This window comes from Carassius carassius, chromosome 16 (assembly GCF_963082965.1).
Source record: "Carassius carassius chromosome 16, fCarCar2.1, whole genome shotgun sequence".
NCBI classification, from domain to species: Eukaryota; Metazoa; Chordata; class Actinopteri; order Cypriniformes; family Cyprinidae; genus Carassius; species Carassius carassius.
The window spans coordinates 9,772,616-9,793,198 of NC_081770.1; the positions used below are offsets into that span (position 1 = coordinate 9,772,616).

The 20,583-nt window shown below is 35.9% G+C and overlaps 1 protein-coding gene across 1 annotated transcript in view; it reads right to left on the bottom strand.

Annotated features, from left to right (window-relative positions):
* Window positions 1-20,583, bottom strand: part of LOC132160265 (carcinoembryonic antigen-related cell adhesion molecule 3-like) — a 387,492-nt gene that overhangs the window by 81,430 nt on the left and 285,479 nt on the right. The window lies entirely within an intron of this gene.

Here is a 20,583-nt window from a genome sequence, read left to right on the forward strand (position 1 = left end):
ATCAACGAAAAACAAAAGAACAAAAGAATGAAAGAAAGGGGGAAAAACTACACAACATTGTGGTTAAATTTTCCAGGAATTTCAGACTGAAAATCCTTTATCCATTTTTTCTCATCACAGACTTATTTTACATCAATTCTTCAATTAAATGGATCGTAATAGAAGATAAGAGTCTCATGAGAAACTGTCATCTCCACCAGAACACAAGTGCAGCTAATGAACTAAAAGAAAAGCTCACTAAAATGTTGTTTTGATGATAGATGCACTTGTATTGCATTAACATTTTTATTAACAACAATCTTTGAAGATCAGTCACCAATCACAGAAATTACTGTAAGTCAATCAGAGTTAATAAAATGAGCAACTGTCACTAATCTAAAGAGTTTTGTTCACAAACGCCCTTATAATAGTGTGATAACTAAAGCAATGCTACCAGCTATGCGTGTGGTAGTTGTTTCTTTGTTTGTTTTTTTTAAACAGAATGCAATAGTCAACATTAGCAAAGGCTTTTATTTACATCTATTAAATAGCGTCTATCGCCATTTGCGCTAAAATAATTTAGTATTGAATTTTAAACTTGATACTTGATCTAAACAGATAACTTGGCTTTAATTTTATAAATGACTCACCATGTACAGTAACGCTAAAGATATTGTCGATGTTGCGGCTGGTGATCTTCAGTTTATATTCTCCAGAGTCAGTGTTTGTGATGTTTGTGATGGTCAAAGATCCAGTCACATGATCCAGCTTCAGTCTGTCTCTGAATCTCTCAGGACACACAGCATCTGTACAGATCTTACTCTTATCTCCAGTGATTTCAGCGATGCGATCTTCTACAAAATACCATGTTGTTCTGTCTTGCTGGTTTATTTCAACATCAGAGTATAAAGTCACTGTATCTCCCTCCATCACTGACACTGACACATCTGGATCAACAGCAGAAGCACCTGAAGAAGAATCAAACAGTTCATTACAAATTTCTGGAATAATGGGACAAAAATATCTGAATCTCTGTAATCAAATTGTGATGGATGCATGATAGGAGCATAACAAAACAACAGGATCATTGCAGTTTGATGTTGTTGTCACAACTAAAATAAGATTGTTCATTAATTCATTCAGTGATACTTGTTGAGCCTAAGTAGATGTGTAGTGTGGCTAATGAGCACTTTGAACAAATACAACACAGCCAAATATTATCCATAGAAGGAAACTGAATAATATGGACAAAACAACGACACATCTATTTGAATTCTGACGTAAATCGAACGCAGCATTAGTTAACAAAATAATAAATAAAGCTACTGTGATGTCCCAATACAATCAGCGGTTAATGGAATTCCATTCTGATAAGGGAACCGAGTCCACATCATTTCCCTATGAGAAAACACACATTCACAGAAGGTAAAACAAATGATCAGGTTTGATGATTCAGTATGACAAAAAAAAAAAAAATTATTTCCCTCTGATGTTTGCAAAATGTAAAGAACCTTTTTTCATTCAAGAAGTAAAGGGCACAAGATCAGCGATCTCTTAAATAAGTCAATACATGTTTATAAATATGTGCAATGATTTCTGAATAAAACCTCATGTAAACACACTTACACCTGTGAGACTTACAGATCTCAGATCAGAATCTGTCGGAAATTCACAATTTATTTAGCAGTCAGAGAGATTCAGCACACATAATATCTCACCTGATCACGATTGTGCTGCATTGTGTCTGTTTGAACAATTATAACAAAAAACTCAATTAAACACAGATTACTCTGGTCAATGAGAATAAAAATTGACTTCTGCATATTTTTTACGATAACAATAGATCTCATTGTCCATCTTGCAAAATCAGTTGTAAAAGTCACAACAAGAGTCAGCAGGGAACTGACTAACATTGTGGATTTTTCTCTTTAACTCTAAAGACATAAAATCTGTAAAATTCATAGGTGACAAAGCTTAATGCCACATACATGTGATGGTAATGAAGATGAGCTCAGTTATATTGAGTCAATCCTTACATTTTCTAACAGCCCACAATGAAAACATTTTCTGGGTTGATTTATATGTTTTAAGTAAAGTGCATGGGATTACTAATCATACTCACCAGTGACAGTAACACTGAATATCTTTATGATACTGATTCTGCTGCGGTTCATCTCCAGAGTCTGTGGTTCTGATGTTCATGATGGTCAGAGATCCAGTCTGATGATCCAGCTTCAGTCTTTCTCTGAATCTCTCAGTGCCTTCAATACACTCAACATCTGTACAGATCTTACTGTGATTTTTATTGATTTCAGCTATGAGAGCATCGTTAAAATACAATTTCATTAAATCATTTTGTTTTTTGATTAAACCGGGATCTAATGTAACAGATTCTCCCTCCTTTACTGACATTATCTTCATTTTATGTCGTTCAGCAGCAGAAACATCTGAAACACAAACCAACATCTGCTGGAGGATCTTTTTAATAAAACATGTGGAATAATCTTTACTTGGTCTAAAAAATAAATAAATAAATAAAAATAACTACATTTATCCACACACAATTTTAATCAAATATGCTTGACTGAATTTCTAATGAACTATAAAAAATACTGAGTATGAAAAAATAGATACATTTAATCTGATGATAATAGAACTTTCATCTTCATCAGAACAAGACGGATAAAATTAATAACTAACCGACCATTTAACTAACTAACATAATTAAATGTGAGATCTTCAAAGAGTCTACGATACCATTTTTGTGTGTTGTTAAACCATAACTCACTTTTCTATTTCTTTACAAAATATTTGCTGGTTACTTTTCCTTGTAATGAACCAAAATTAGATGTGAGATCTTCAAAGAGTCTACGATACCCTTTTTGTTAGCCACACTTTAGCCACACTTTAGCCGTAATAATAATCACTTTAATGTGTTACTTTATGAAAGAGTGTAATATGGACAAAATACTAGTACAAGTGGTATGCACACTGTATTAGCTGGAGCGCAATCTAGTGTTGAAGACGAACATTTATTTATTCAGTCGCAGATAAATGATTAGTTTATTTCTAACAACAAACTCAGAAACGTCACGATAAACTCAGATTCAAGGTAAGAGTGAATCAGATCTGCTTTAATGTCATTTATTATACGAAGATACAAAGACCTTTCAAGTTCCTTTCCATTTTCGTGTAAATAAAACAGTGTTTATCTAGGCCTTGACAGCACGTTTTTTTTGCAAAGTAAAAAATAACTAAACAAAAAAAAGTTGAGGTTGAGGTAAAGGTTTTTCTAAGGCCTATAATTGTACTTTAACTTTATGAGCCTGAAAGTACTTTTTTGAGAATATTTACAATAAAATACACCTTGATGACACTTTTAAATCCTGCCATTGATTTGGGAACCCCAGATCTCAGAGTTCAGATCTGAGACTTAATTATTTTATTAATGAGAAAATAATAAAAAATAATGAGATTGAATTATTTCGATTGGAGATCTGCTGATGTTCTGTAGGCATACTCTTTGAAAAAAATATATATATACTTAATACAAGTGACATGACATTCAGCCAAGTACGGTGACCCATGCTCAGAATTCATGCTCTGCATTAAACCCATACAAAGTACACACACACGGAGCAGTGAACACTGTTGCTCAAGAGCAACTCAGTTGTGGTATTGCCAGCCCGAGACTTGAACCAACAACCTTAGGATTAGGAGTCAAACTCTCTAACCACTAGGCCATGACTTCCCCAAAATAAAAATATAAAGGGATGTGCAGAAGTTAATAACAAGTATGGAACATAATAATAATAATAAAATAACACATTTTTCTCCACAGTGTTGTTTAATTGCAGTTATTACAGGCTCAGTTCCTGAGTTTCAGAGTTTGATCAAGGACACTATGGTTATATTTCATGAATCAACCATTGCAGGATTTGAACTGTCAAACTTTCTTTAACCATGAAGCTACAACCCCAGAACAAACAGATAAACTGCTTCATAGACTCAAACACAAATATACTGATTCCTGCTATAAACACCAGCTTGGAGTGATATGAATGTTATGAATAACAGCACATTGGTGTTTTCAGAATCAGAATCAGAATGAGCTTTATTGCCAGGTAAAGATAACCTGGCAATGATAATGACAGTGACAGAAGAAAAAACACAAAATGGAATAAAAAAAAAAAAAAATACAAATAGGTATGGCAGGTATATTACAATGAGCATTATGTATGTGCAGGTTATTATGTGCATAAAATTTAAGTGTACACTAAGTATGTGTGTTAGATAAATAAGTGTATGTATATATAAATATAAATAGAGTAGTGTATTCCACAGTTTTTATCAATTGTTCATCACATGGATTGCCTGAGGGAAGAAACTGTTCCTGTGTCTGGTCGTTCTGGTGCTCAGTGCTCTGTAGCGTCAACCAGATGGCAACAGTTCAAAGAGGGAGTGTGCTGGATGTGAGGGGTCCAGAGTGATTTTGCCAGCCCTTTTGCTCACTCTTGATAAGTACAGTTCTTGAAGAGAAGAGAGGGTTGAACCGATGATTCGCTCAGCAGTCCGGACTACCCTCTGTAGTCTTCTGAGGTCAGATTTAGAAGCTGAGCTGAACCAGACAGTTACTGAAGTGCAGAGGATGGATTCGATGATGGTGGAGTAGAACTGTTTCAGCAGATCCTGTGGCAGGTTAAACTTCCTCAGCTGGCGAAGGAAGTACAACCTCTGCTGGGCCTTTTTCACAATGGAGTCAATGTGAATGTCTCACTTCAGGTCCTGAGAGATTGTGGTGCCCAGGAACCTGAAAGACTCCACTGCAGTCACAGTGCTATTCATGATGGTGAGTGCGGGGAGTGCAGGGGGGTTTCTCCTGAAGTCCACAATCATCTCCACTGTTTTGAGTGTGTTAAGCTCCAGGTTGTTGAGACTGCACCAGACAGCCAGCTCTTTAACCTCCTGTCTGTAAGCAGACTTGTCACCGTCCTGAATGAGGCCGATGAGTGTGGTGTCATCTGCAAACTTCAAGAGCTTGACAGAAGGGTCCTTAGATGTGCAATCGTTAGTGTACAACATGCAATCGTTAGTGTACAAAAAAGTAAAAAATAAAAATACATTTTTTTTAAAATACATTCATAAGGCATGTTCCTCTTTAGTGTTGTCAAATGACAATAATGATAACTTAAAGACTTAATATTACTAGTATTGGTAATACAGAATCAATTCAGTACCTGTGAGTTTATTGATGGCAGCTACTCTGTAAAAACTGATTGTTTTATGTATTAAATTACCCGATTCACATTCATTTCTAAATTAACCGTCTTTATACTGAAAAACATCAAGCACTATTGCTGCTAACTTTTGTTTATGTATTTTTTTTTTTACTTTTTTGCTAATTATTTGTATTTCTGAAGCAACACCTACATTATTTAAATATAGATTTCAATTCTTTATTGTATTATTTAAATCACTTAATAACTGAATTATAAATTATAATAATTATAAATTATATTGCAAACTAGTTTGAATTAGGTGCAATTTCTGTACTGGTACCTAATACTGGAATCATGGTATTGTGTTTATGAATGTTGTGAGTTTCAGCTGATGCTCTTCTCTCATTTCCAATCTTCTCTTCATGTTCTCTTCATATGAAACAATCAAAATACTAATGTTACTGTGACATCTCATTGGCAGCATGTGTCTCAGACTGACTAGAGGGTGTCCCATTCATCAGCAGAGCTTCAGATTGATTCTAAAACACAGAATCACAGAAGAAATCAACAGGATTGATGGTTCAGTTACACAAAGGGAACAAGACTAAATATTTCACAAGTTGATATCCTGATATTTAAGATTAACAGCTAACATGTTTTAAATATGGGATGCTTCTCTTAAAATGGTAATTACATAAAGAATTACATTTTCGTTTGATCTCTTGACATCTCCAATAAAACATACTGTAATTTTGCAGAATGCAAAAATTCCTCATCACAGCAGAAACAGCTCGGTTTCCATAACTGCAGCGTTTGCCATTAAAATGTTGAATTGGACCGCCTCCATAACTATCAGACCAACAGTGGAAAACGAAACCACTGATAGAACGGTTAAGCAAGGAGAACATTTCAGCCCGAGGGTGGATAATGGAGCCACCCCTCAAAGAGTAAAATAATAATAATAATTAAGCCGTATCATGAGATTTTAAATAATACTTTTCTTATCTTGCAGAGACATTCATCAACAGCTTGCACATCTAAAATGCTTGAAATAGCAAGTATTAATAAGACAGTATTTGTACCCTTCTCTCTTTTTTGATTAAGTTGCACTTTTTGATTTCATTTTATTTGTCATTTATTGTAAAAAAATATTTTTGTTACATGCTGATCCTAGACCAGTTTCATAACAGCTAATATCACATAAATGTTATTACGATAATAATATAATGTTGGTGATACAAGTTATTTAAAAATGCATAAAATGTATTCATTTATTCATCTATATTCAGTTTTCATTTCCGAGTAACCCCCCACCCCCAAAAAAGAAAAGCTTCAGTGCTCTTAGTATCTTACCTGAACACTGTCCTGCATCACAGGCACTGTTTGAATAATAATAAACTCAGTTAAAACATACAATACTTTGAGTAAATAATAATAATAAAAAAATTGGTTTAAATATTGTTTTCATGCAATAAATATCATATTTCTCTCTTGTTTGATCAGCTGTATGTAATACTAACCTCCCCTTCTATCATGGCGCCAGTACTTCACAACAGCACCAGCAATGAGCAGCAGAACAACAACAGCAACAGCAGCAGCAGCATATATTACTGCTAGAACCGCTGAAAACAGACAGCCGTTATTATTTAGAGAGTGACTGATAATAATATCTTTGTCTGATATTTACACTTTGCTACTTTGGTAATCAGATGCATGATATTGTTTTAACTGATAATTATAGGCAAAAATTAAAATTACTAGATGATTTAAGAATTCATACTTTAATAAAAAAATGTTCATAGAAAAAAGGACTTAAGTAATTAAATGATGCACACCTATGACAGATACAATGAAGCTCCTAATAATCCTGAATCTAATCCTGTTGATCTGTAGATGATAACATCCAGAGTCTGTGGTTCTGGTGTTTGTGATGATCAGAGATCCAGTCTGATGATCCAGCTTCAGTCTGTCTCTGAATCTCTCATTACACTGAACATCTGTACAGATCTTACTTGAATCTTCAATTATTTCAGCGATGAGAGTGTCATTAAAATACCACGCCATCGAAAGATTTGTTCTTTTTATTTCCTCAGCTTCTAATGTAACAGATTCTCCCTCCTTCACTGACTTTCTTCTAGTTTTATCTCGATCAGCAGCAGAAACACCTGAAACACAAACCAACAGCTGCTGGAGGATCTTTCTTTTTATATTACTGTAACACATTAAAAAATTCACAATCATCGGGAAGGAGGAGGCGGGAACCAGCGGACAATCAAACTGAAATCTTTAATAATAAAATAAACACAAAACAGCAATTTAGCACAAACTAAATAAAAACACAAACTAAAATCCAGACCTGGTCCTCTCTCGTCCTTCACTGTCGTCGCTCCAGTTTTAGCTGGAGGAATGAGCCAGCGAGGATCTGGCCTAACAGGAACCCCGGCAGACCAGCAGGACGGAACCAGTGGGAGAGACCAAGAGGGCTCCGGCTTAACAGAAACCCCGACAGACCACCATGGCGGTGCCGGAGGAACAGAGACCAGCGAGGTTCCGGCCTAACAGGTACCCCGGCAGACCACCAGGGTGGAACCAGACGGAGAGACCAGGAGGCCTCCAGCCAAACAGAGACCCCGACAGATAGCAAGGGCAAAAGGCACTCATCAAGGGCGGAGCCACTATCAGGGCAAGGAGCTTTGACAGAGCCGGCAGCAGGACAAGGAGCTTGGGCATGACTGAAATGGCCTCCAGGCCAGCAGTGGGCTCCTGAATGGCCTCCGGGCCATGTGGGAAGGAGGAAGCCTTTCTCCTCCTCCTCCATCTCCGAGACTGGGGCACTGTAACGTCGTCGGTCACTACTGAGGGCGATGCAGCCTTATCAGGCACCTCTGGGGGCGCTGCAGCCTCATCAGGCACCTCTGGCAGTGGCGGGGCAGAGCCATTCCTCTTCTTTCCCCTCCTCCGTCTACAAGAGTGAGGTGCTGCAGTCTCTTCGGCCACCTCTAGGGGTTCTGCAGTGTCACAAGTCGCCTCTGGGGGTACTGCAATTCCTTCATCCACCATAGGGGGAACTGCAGCTTTGACAGGCACCACAGGCAGCACTGCAGCCTCCTTAGCTGGGGAACGTGCCACGAACTCCACAAATTCCCCAAACGACAGGTGCTCCAGCCCCCTCATTCTACACCAGCTGAGAGGCTCATCAAGGGGGTAATTGAAGAGGTCCTTGAGGGCCGCATCATTAAACTCAAATCCCTCTGCAGTACCACTGAACTCCAGGGCAAAATCCCTCACAGCAGTCCCTTGTTGATGGAGAGAGATCAAGGACTTAAACTGGAGCATGCGCTGGTAGTGGGGGCTGGAGAGAGTGGAGGCTGGTGGACGGTACAAACCATTCTTCCGCTGAGTCCTCATAGTGGCTAGTTCGTACTGTCAGGGTTCGGGTAGAGGTATGAGGCGAGGACTCAATGATGCAGAGAGAAGGGCTCTTTAATAGTAATAATAATAAAATAAACAAACAAAAACTACCCCATAGGGGAAAAAGACAAAACTTGACTGGCAAAGCAAGGCAAGATGTGCACAGACAAATATTTGATGACGAACTAGCAACCAGACTGCAAACACAAGGACAATAAATAGGGAGCTAATGAGGAGGGTAACGAGGGAACACATGTGGGGAAAATTACATCAATAATCAGGTAACAAGATGGGTGGGGTCAAGACAATTGACCAGAGCACATGGCACATCAGAACTAAAACAAAAGCCATGTGCTCACACAAAACAAAAACACAAGCACATGGCCAGCAAACCAATCACAAGCCATGTGCTTGAATTAGACACAAACACGCAGCTAATGAGCAAACTCATAAACCGCGTGTTCACACAAGACAGCACGCAGCCAGCAAAAACTAAGCTGTGTGCAACAGCACAAGACAAAATAGAACAAGAAAGCACACAGCCGATAACTCTAACTGCGTGCAACAATACAAGACAACACTTTGAGACCGCACGCTACCACAACAAGACAGAACATGGAGCGCGAGTGTCCGGTCCCCAACACGAAGCCGAAACTCAGCAAAACATGAGTGCCCGGATCCGAAAACCACGCTCCAACATGAAACAGGACACGCAGACATGAGTGCACAGCTCGAGCAGTCTCGAAGTCACGCGCTCACATGAAAACAATGACATGAGGAGAGTATCAGGGCTCTGTCACAAAACCATGGATAACACTAGACTGAAGTGACAGAACCCTGACAAAACCGGTGGGTTGAGCAGGTGTCGCTCATTTCTCAATCACTCCACCGGCCTCGCCCTGTTCCCACGGCTCTCGACCCGCCCCACTCGTCACAATTACTTATTTAATGATATGGATGTGATCCCTTTTTAAAAGTTGTCTTCTGCTCATTGTGTTACTGTTTGTACAGCACTATGGTCAATGTTGATGTTTTATTCAGTTCTTTAGAAATACATTTCTGAATTTCTGAGAAAGAAAAAAACGAACTACACAACATCAAGATCTGTACACATGAAAGGAATTCCTATGCCCCATCTCAACTTTCAGGCTGAAAAACATTATTTGTTGATATTTTGAAATGGTCTAAATATTTTCAGTTTTCAAAAATGACTAATTTATCACCACTAAGAAATGTCCTGGTACACTTTTATAGTTCTGCCATAGTCTATTCTTCATCAGTGTCAGACACCAGCTCTTACATATGTTGTTGAACAACCCTATAAATGTGCAAGACTTTATATTAAACATAACGACTCACCTTGAACAACAACACTGAATCTCTTCACAATGCTGATTCTCTCGCTCGTGATCTTTAGTTGATAAAGTCCAGAGTCTGTGGTTCTGGTGTTCATGATGGTCAGAGATCCAGTCTGATGATCCAGCTTCAGTCTGTCTCTGAATCTCTCATTACACTGAACATCTGTACAGATCTTACTGAGATCTCCACTGATTTGAGCAATACGGTTGTCATTAAAAAACCATTTAAACCATTTCTTTTTGGTTTGTTTTAACACCAGTGTGTAGAGTGACTGAATCTCCCTCCATCACAGACACTAACTCTCCATCTGTATCAACACCAGATGAACCTGAAGAAGAAATGAACTTCTGACACACACCAAACAAAATTATACAACAGGAAAGTCCTGTTCCTACTGATCATATATAATGTGGGTAGAAAAATTTGTCTGAATTTATAACCTGTCACATGGAAATGAACAGCAGAAAAACATTGATTTATGTACTTACTCATGAGTCTTACATTTACTTCATCCATGAGTCTCATGGATGAACTTATACTTAAAGGATTACTTTTACCTCCATGTCATCCAAGATGTTCATGTCTTTCCTTCTTCAGTCTAAAAGAAATAAAGGTTTTTGAGAAAAACATTCCAGGATTTTTCTCCATATAGTGGACTTCAACGGTAGCCAACGGATTGAAACCCAGTGTTTACAAAGCTAACATGCAAATAAAGTCAAAGGAGTTTTTCACCCTACCTTTTCGAATTGTAATATACAGATGAAGAACTAACTGCATGTGACCTTTCCAGCATTATTACACAATGGATGAAGATGCGCATGGCAGAGCTAGAGCAAGATGAGCATTTGAGGTTAAATAGCTATTGTGGTTAAAAATCCATAATTTATTATTATTTTTAGAAAATGACAGATAATTTCATTAGATAGAACCCTTATTTCTCAGCTGGGATCAGCTGAAGCTGCATTGAAACTGCAATTTGGACCTTCAACCCGTTGGCCACCATTGAAGTAATAAATATTAATTTCTTTACAACTGAAGAAAGAAAGACATTCTCAATCCAAGCAGCTGAGTCATTTTAGAAGACGCAACTTAATGAATATGCCTAAAATATTTAGGTGTGAAAATAATTAAAGACCTAACTTATTTGCATGAGGATAATTATGAAGAAATTAACCAGAACATGAAGACAGAATGAAAACTGTTTTAGTTTAGGAGGAGGGATTCACCTTTTACTGTCTGTTGTATTTAATTTAATCTGTTTAAGTGGAACTTTTTTAAGTAAATTCATAATTAATGTCATTCCAAAAATAATCAAATTAATGATGTAATTTAAATTTAGGCCTACATGACTTGCTTTTAAAACAATGACTTACCATGAACAACAACAGAGTAGGATCCTCCACCAGCGTGATTTTTGCTGGAGATCAATAAATCATAATCTCCAGAGTTTGTGGTTCTGATGTTTGTGATGGTCAGAGATCCAGTCTGATGATCCAGCTTCAGTCTGTCTCTGAATCTCCCAGCACGATTATCACACATAATATCTGTACAGATCTTTCTGTGATGTCCAATGATTTCAGCAATGCGAATGTTATTAAAATACCACATAACGTCTTCTTGTTGGTGTATATGATATTTTAAAGTGACTGAATCTCCCTCCATCACAGACACTTCATCTGTATTAACACCAGACACACCTGAAGAAGAAATGAACAGTAAACCACGAGCCAAACAATAACACACATTGTTCATTTTTATTGTAGCCTACCATAAAGGAAACTGTAACAAATAAATGTCTTACAATTTTTTTTTATTTTATTATTATTTTTTTTTTAGTAAAATACAATTTGTCGAATCAATGTAAACTAAACTGCGTCACGTACGTATTGTTGACCTGAAGAGAGATTATAACATTAAAATGTCTTACCATACGCGAGTAAATACGTGAGCACTGAGAGCAAATTCGAGGCATTCTTCATTTTGTTTTGAAATGACTACAGTTTCTGCAAAGGTTTAAGTGCTGTGTCATGCCCGTTAAAGCCTCCTTGTGCGTGACGTTTCTCTCTTTCATCTGCATACGTAGCTAACTTTTAATGGAATCACAGTTTCATGGAACTTAGACTCATTCTTATAAATTATACCCTGCATTAATGTATGCTTATGCTTCTGCATCGTAATCATAACATAATTTGCATATCTCAGTTAAAAGTTTGCCATTTAATAATGTAGATATAATCGTTTTCGCTTTTAATTGCTGCATTTGCTATAACTATAATAATGAAAGCACACCCTCCGAAATGAAACTAATACAGCATTTGACCACTAGAGGGATGAGCAATATTAATACAGAATATATGTTGCTTGCTTTGTCATAGGTACTAAGCTTATATTAGGGTTACTAATGTCCACCATATATTAGTGTTGTTACTAATAATTGTAAGATAAATAAATTGTCACTTCTTTTTCAGACAGTAGTCTGATATCACATTTTACTTGTATTTCATTAATATATGCGTGTATAATGCAAGTAGTTATAATAGTATTAGTAATCTTGTGTTCAACTAGGAATTCACCAGTCCCAGAATCCAGCTATTACGTGCAAAAATAAAACAACACATACAAGGAGCATTCAATTTATTATTTTTTATTGTTGTTTTTTTTTTCAGAATGACAACAGCGTTCATACAGTCTTTAAAAAAAAAAAACATTTTCTGACACAAAGTTAAGGAAAGACACATGATATTTCCCTTTTTAAAAACTCTTTATATACACAGGTCATTTAATAAAATCTCTTGAAACATTTGTATTGGTGAAACTAAAACACCCATGTCCAGTTCTTATTGATCTAACAAATCTTTATCACACAGTGATAATATAAAGCATAGTACTACAATAAACATTCTTCATGAACAGGGTGTTCACCTTTAATGCCCCACAGGGCACACTTTTCTTTCTCACATGAAATGCAAGAATCTGGCATTGAGACAATTTTATCAGCACCTCATAAAATATCACAAAATGGCAAGATAACATTACAAATCCACTGTGATTCACATAAATGTACAAATCAAGAAAATTCACTCGTGCACATTGCAACATAACCAGTGTTGCCAGATTGGCTTGATTTCTGCCCAATCAGGTGGATGTGAATTTGACTGCAGGTCAAAATTGGTTTGGGTTGGTGAAGGAAATCTGTGATAATTTCAGCAGTTTTCTACATTGTATAGCCTTATGTTTTTAGTTTAACAAGGGCTCAGATTTTGAACTTGTAGCTCTATATTCAAGTGATCGCTATGGCAAAGAGGCATAAAAATATAAGTAAAAGGGTGGATGAGTGACACAGTTCTCAAACCGTGGATTGTTCTGTTTTAAAAGTTAAAGCACAACACAAAGATACAGTACATGCATTATTATAAACACTTAAATTTTGGAGCACAAATGGCACATTTTTGGCTGTTTTACATTCCCAAACCCCAGGTTAGCATTCTTATTTGCATATTTGAGTCAGTGTCATTGACTGGAAAAATGCACCATGCAACCTGTTTACGTTACAGATCCAGCATGGCACATCATCATCATACAGACTTGTGCTACTGTGCTGTACTACAAAGTTCATACTGAGTGGATTTGTAATACTTCTTCAGTTCCCTCAAACACTTGTTTATCCAAAGAATGTGAATAGGTACGCGATTACTAAGCAACTGTAACATTTTAAAAACACATTGTTTCACACTACACAAGTTAACATAATACATCGTAACAGCGAGATGTCAGAATAACGTAACCAGTAATGGAAACTATAGTATGTAAAAGTATGTATAGTAAGTCTCGCACTTACTATACATAATATTACTGTACATACTATAGTCATACTATAGCTTTGTGCAGTCAAATACATTTCCTTGTCATAATGGCCGTATTCATGTAAACAGTCAGTTAAAGAGGATGTAAACTGATGGGACAAAATAACTGACATGTTAAGGACATCAGTGCACATTACATTATGGTGCACATCAAAAGAAACAGAAATTATTGACTGCTCTTGTTTTGGATCACTGTAGCAGCTTTAATAAATTTAATAATTTAAATTATAAACAAATGTCTACATACAAATATATATTTTTTAAATATATATATGTTTATTTAAATATACACATACTAAATATACACAGTACACACAAATGTAATTTGTAATGTAATGTAATGTAAACAAACTTGTATTTTGAAACGATTAATCACAATAAAAAATCATATTACAGCCATACATACTGAAAAACCTCAAGCACTCGCTGTTCTGCTGCTGGTAACATATTTTGTTTCTTAGTTCATTGCTGGTTATTGCTTAACTGCCTTTTTGGAAGCAATGTTTTTGTCTCATGTCTGTGAGGACGAGCCATTAGCAGCCTCAGTCTGACTAACAGAGTTTTTTATAGGACTCTCCTGTAAGAAAACACAGAAGGTAAGATAAATTAACAGGATTGATACACAAACACACACAAAAAATATTGTGTTTAAATTAATGTATGTTTGGTATATTACCTGAGCTTGATTTGGCTCCTCCCCCCTTTCCTGTTTGAACAATAATGACAAACTCAGGTACACAGAAAGACGACTTTGGTGAATAAGAATGAAAATACATATTTTCACATCTTGCACACACAATGGCTCTACTATTTCATCTTGTTCAGTGATCTGTGTGGTATACTCACCTTTCTTTTACTCAAGATAGTACTTTACACCAGCAGCAGCTGCAGGCACGATCAGAATAACTACAGCTGCACATATTCCTGCTACAGCAGCTAGAGACAGACCTGAACCTGTAATGATAAAGAGAGACAGTCGTATCAGTTTAACTTGAGGTTTCTGTCTGATATTTACACCTTTCTGCTTTGTTCATCAGTTGTGTGGTATGTATTTAATTGACAAATGGTGGTTTCTGAGGTACAGGAACTAAAACAACACAATCAACAAAATCAACAGGAAACATCAATGATTACAGGAAACTTTTTGCATCGTGTATTTTGTAGGTTAATAACATTTATTTAAATCTTACTGTAAACAGTCCTCAATGAAAGGCAGTTTATTTAATTTGCACTGAATGACAAAAAAAGGTTGTAAAATGTCTTTATATTCTTTGTTTTTGTCTTTAATCATATACTGCATTGTGGTGTACTTTGAGATGAATTATCCAGGGACCATGATCTTTTTTACAATACCCTTTATTCACGAAACATGTTTTATTAGGTTGTGCTTGATTTGATTACTTTTGATTATCTTGACTTCAAAAGTGTGGATTTCAGGAACAGAATGTAGTAAAACTTTAAAACTGGTTAATAATACATTTGTCTCAAATAGTAGGCTATACAAGTTTTTTTTTTATTTGCTGTACTGATAAAGTACACATCCACCATCCCCTGCATCAGATAAAAAAAGAAAAGTTAATTCTGAGAATGTTTACCTATTTCTTCATGTATGTGTGCAATAATGGCTCATATATAACTTGAGAAAATGTAAGTCTCCCCCATTAGAAGAGCTTCTGCAAACTAGGAACAAAATAACAGGCAGAAGTGCAAGTATCAAACTCTGTTGATTTGTAACATATACATTAATTACAAACAAACAGCTTCTCCACATGAACTGTAGGCTCTCATGCACTTCCATGTGAAACCTTTTTTAAGGAAAAAAAAGTTAAATAGTTGTTACTGCATCCGAGTCTTTATATATAGTTCTTTATTCTCAATAACACCAAATATCTCAGACACTGAACATTTCAGAACACCGGCAAGTTCACGGACCATGATATCACACTCGCCAGCAGTAAGGTAACTGGCAGTTTCGATCTAGAACTTCGCCGGCGGATGATGTTGGCATCGTTTGCCTGTTATTGATGCTTTGTATGCCAGGGCTTGAAGGCCGAAAAAAAATGCACGATTCAGATTGCACAGTAGAGAAATTACCGTACAGACAGGAGGAGAAGCTCGCAGGCAATCGGGGAGACGTCAAGAGAGAAGCCCATAGATATAGAGTCCATAAAAGCAGCGGGACAAAATATTTCAGAATAATTACTCCTGCTCACTCACGCCAAAGAACTCCCCGCTCAAGCTCGCCGTCTCTGCAAGATTAACGAAGGCAGTTTGCATGCACAGCTACTAGAAGATTTACATCTGTCAGACAGGTTGCTGACGTCATCAAGCTTAGTTTGAGTCTGCGCGTCAGAATTGGAAGTGCTAAAAATAGCTAAAAACGGGCTTCACTTGTCTCAATTGAGTTCCAATGGGGTCGCTGTGTCCATTTCTTTTACTGTCTATGGAAATTTCACGCACATCCACATATGAAATCACTTGCATATATATGTACACAAATAATGCATTAAATGTTATTTTTTATGTATGCGCGAGTGTTTTATGGATGTGTATGCGCGCATCGAGTTTATATGTATGTGCGAGTGTTTAATATGCACGGATCAAGTTTATATGTATGTGCGAGTATGTGTAGGTGTGTTTGTATGCAGCGAGTTTACAGGGGCCCAGTCCGGCGCCCCTGCGAGTTTATATGTATGTGCGAGTGTTTAATAGATGTATATGCACGGATCAAGTTTATATGTATATGCAAGTTATTCACAGGTGTTTATGCACACATTGCAATGCTAACATTATATGTATTGGTATCGATTTCATATTAGTGTTCACATGTATTTTATATATGTATTTTTGAACATCCAGCAGTATGCATGTATATGTGAGTAATTTATAGGTGTATATGCACGTGTTTTATGTATGTATTGATAAGCTAAGTTTGATTTAAATTCTACACGGCGCCTCATACTACAGACACTGTAGCTATTTGATGAGATGTTTACAGCATTTGATATATTAGCCTACTTCAATAAAACATTTGCAATATATTGGTAAAAAAAGCAGTAAAAAAAACCTCTATTTTTATAAATGTTTTCATTTCTTTCTTTTTTTCTCTTTCTTTTTTTTTTTTTTTTTTTTAGCACATCATTTTTTAGCAAAATTAGCATACTACAGTTGTAATATGTGTTAAATATTATTGTGTTGCTATAGTTTTTCTACTTCACAGTTTCTTGTTGTTTCTGCAGATTAAAGTGTCTTCAAAAGCTGCTCATAAAAGCAGCACAGGAAGAAGCCCTTCACCTACAAACTAAACACATACTCTACATCCCCAAGCTGTTTGTCCATCCAGCAGATCAAACCACATTTCTAAAGAAACAACCACAGCTTTCAGTTTGACTCACAAGATAACTTTAGTAACTTCAGTACTGTGAGAAGCTCTGTTTTAACTGTGTACTTTTTCCATACACTTTAAACTGAGACGTGAATAAATACACAACCGTTTTAAAATCACTAGTTAGGGTTGATTTTACTCTACCATAATTTTTAGTTCATCCAATAATATTTCTACAAAATTCTTAGTTTACAGTAAATATGTTTCATAGTCAGACTATTACCTTTTAAAAACGGTCAGTGTTAAATAATAATTAAAAAAAACCTTAACTAAGTATAACTTGTGCACAGATCATGTGCGTCTGCATTCGGAGGGTTGCCAGTTCTTTTGGGGGAGGATTCACAGCAAGATCAACAGATCTGTTTAATCAGTTTGACGGTTATTTCTGGAGAGTCTTAGATCTGATTTTTCACCGAGCAACTAAATATGATTCAGATGCTTATTTTGTTCTGTTTGAGCTGCTGTCATCTGATGGGTAAGTTACAAGAGCATTTTTATATTTATTTCCTGTTCTGAGTAATTAGGTATTTCTGTTCAAATGTTATTATTTTCATCTACTGTGTCTTCTATTTGTTGTTTTAGAAATCTTAATTTCAATTATTACAACTGCAAATTCCCAACAGCATTTTTTTTACCTACTTCTGCAGTAATTGTTTACAAAAGGAAAATAAATGAAACTTCTTAATGAAAATATGATTAATTTCCTGGATATTTCAACTTTTCATTACTTTCACACATTAATTTCACTCTAGACTAGATAATTTTAAAATACATTACAAATCAAATTTGATCTAGACATCTGTGTGTTAATATGTCACCATTTGTTTTATGTGGCGCTCTGCTTCTGTTATTCATTTCACATTTAAATGTTAAGAACTTATTTCCTGCTTTGTAAACCAACAGTTAACAGATGTGTTCTTGTTTGTTTCTTCAGGTGTGTTTGGTTCTGAGACAAATGAAACACAGTCAGTGTCAGTGATGGAGGGAGATTCTGTCACTCTTCACACTGATGTTACTGAAATACCTGAAGATGATGAAATAAGGTGGAAGTTTGGAGCTGAAAAGTCTCCGATAGCTAAAATAAACAGAGCCCCTAGAATCTTCTGCACACCTGATGTTGATGGGAGATTCAGAAACAGACTGAAGCTGGACAGACAGACTGGATCTCTGACCATCACAAACATCACAACTCAACACACTGGAGAATATAAACTAGAGATCATTGGAGCGCAACTGTCATCAAAAACATTCAGCATTTCTGTCTTTGGTGAGTAAAGATCATTTTCTCTCCATCACATATTTTATTTTATTATTTTTTTATAAAAAGACATTTTCATACAGACACACTCATTTCTAGTCAGCACACTAAATATGTACTCAACCCATTTAACCAAAAAAAAAAGTATAAACTTATTAATAAAGTATTACATAATACTATATTTAAAATAATTTTGTGTAATTTATTCATATTTATCATTATTCTCTCATGTTTTCAGCTTTTCTGTCTGTTCCTGTCATCAGCAGTAACTCTTCACAATGTTCATCATCATCATCATCATCATCTTCATCATCATCATCTTCATCACAGCAGAATTGTTCATTGTTGTGTTCAGTGGTGAATGTGGGTCATGTGACTCTCTCCTGGTACAAAGGAAACAGTTTATTGTCCAGCATCAGTGTGTCTGATCTCAGCATCAGTCTCTCTCTACCTCTGGAGGTGGAATATCAGGAGAAAAACAGCTACAGCTGTGTGATCTACAATCACATCAGAAACCAGACCACACATCTGGACATCACTCAACTCTGTCACACATGTTCAGGTACAGCAGCTCTGTTTTTATGTTCATATTAACTAACATTAATATCTCTTCATCATCATACCACTCTTCTTCATGTCTTCCAGGAGGCTCAGTTTCTCTGATAGTGTTGAGTTCTGCTGCTGGATCTCTGTGGATTGTAGCTGCAGTCGTGATCTTCTGCATTTGCTGGAAACACAGAAAAACTGATCAAGAAGGCAAGTATTACCTTCTCCTTTTAATACAAATTGGGTTTGACAATTATAATAATATTGCTCAGTGTTTTCAAATTCATATCACTCACACAAAAAACAAAGGCTACTTTTTTTAGCATACTCTGCTGGAGTCTTTTTTTATGTGTATGTTTAAAACAAAAAAGACATTAAATTTGGCAATGTGTTTTTTTTTTTTTTTTGCAGTGTTAAAACCATTTAATTGTATGCAGTAATGCAGCCCTAATAAACAATTGTAAAAAAAAAAAAATAATAATAAGACTGAGATTATTTTAATCTATTACTGTTTTTCAAACAGTTCATACCTGTGAAGACATGATCACTTCTGCAGTTATGATACATTATCCAACATCCTACGAAGAAAACGCACATTAATCGGTAAGAACATTTATTCTTAATTTAATCTCTGTGTCATTTGATCTGTGAGACAGATTTAGATTTGCATTTGTGTTTTTGCCTGTATACTTACCTATCATTAACATATTACATCTACACAGCTCTATATAAAATATATAATATCTCATAACTTCAAAATGAGAGTCCAAACTGCTGAAAAAAACATCACAGTAATCCACAAGTAATTTAAACCACTCTAGTCCATCATTTAACATCTTGTGAAGCAAAATCTGCATATTGGTAAGAAATAAATCCATCCATCATCCAGCATTAAGTTTAAACAACTTTTTCTTCTAGCAGAAAAGCGTTGTCCTCTCGTATCAAAATTAACAAAGATACTTGTGTAGAACTGTTTTAGAGTGTTTTGGCTTGTAAACATTACCTGATCTGTGCAGATTTATCTTGTGATTCCTCCAAGATTACTTGTAATTTTTTTTTTTTTTTTTTTTTTTTTTTTTTTTACTGAAGAACCAGAATGATCTCCTATAAGCCACAAACAATGGTTTGAAGTTAAAAACATTTTGACAGATTTGTTTATTACAAAATTTCATCTATTCCCTAAGAGTGCCACTCTTCAGTGCAAGGACAGCCACACAAAAACTCAAACATAACAGAAACTCTTCTAATTCTGCAACATAACAGAACATTATTATAACATTAACAACTCTTGTAAACCTTCCCTTTCACTCAAAAACACATTAAATAACATCTAACTTCACCATACTCTCTGTAATCACTTGTCATAAAACTGAACAAATGACTTGCACAAACAGACTCTGTCTCTTGTGTAATCCTTTGTGTGAACTGAAGACAGGAAGTCAAGTCAATATGAGAATGAAGAAATGGGACACAGGTCTGTTCTGACACAACTGTCAAGACGGTTGTTATTGATGCATTTACAGAATTGTTAATTTCATCATTCTTATCAATATGTGATTTTTC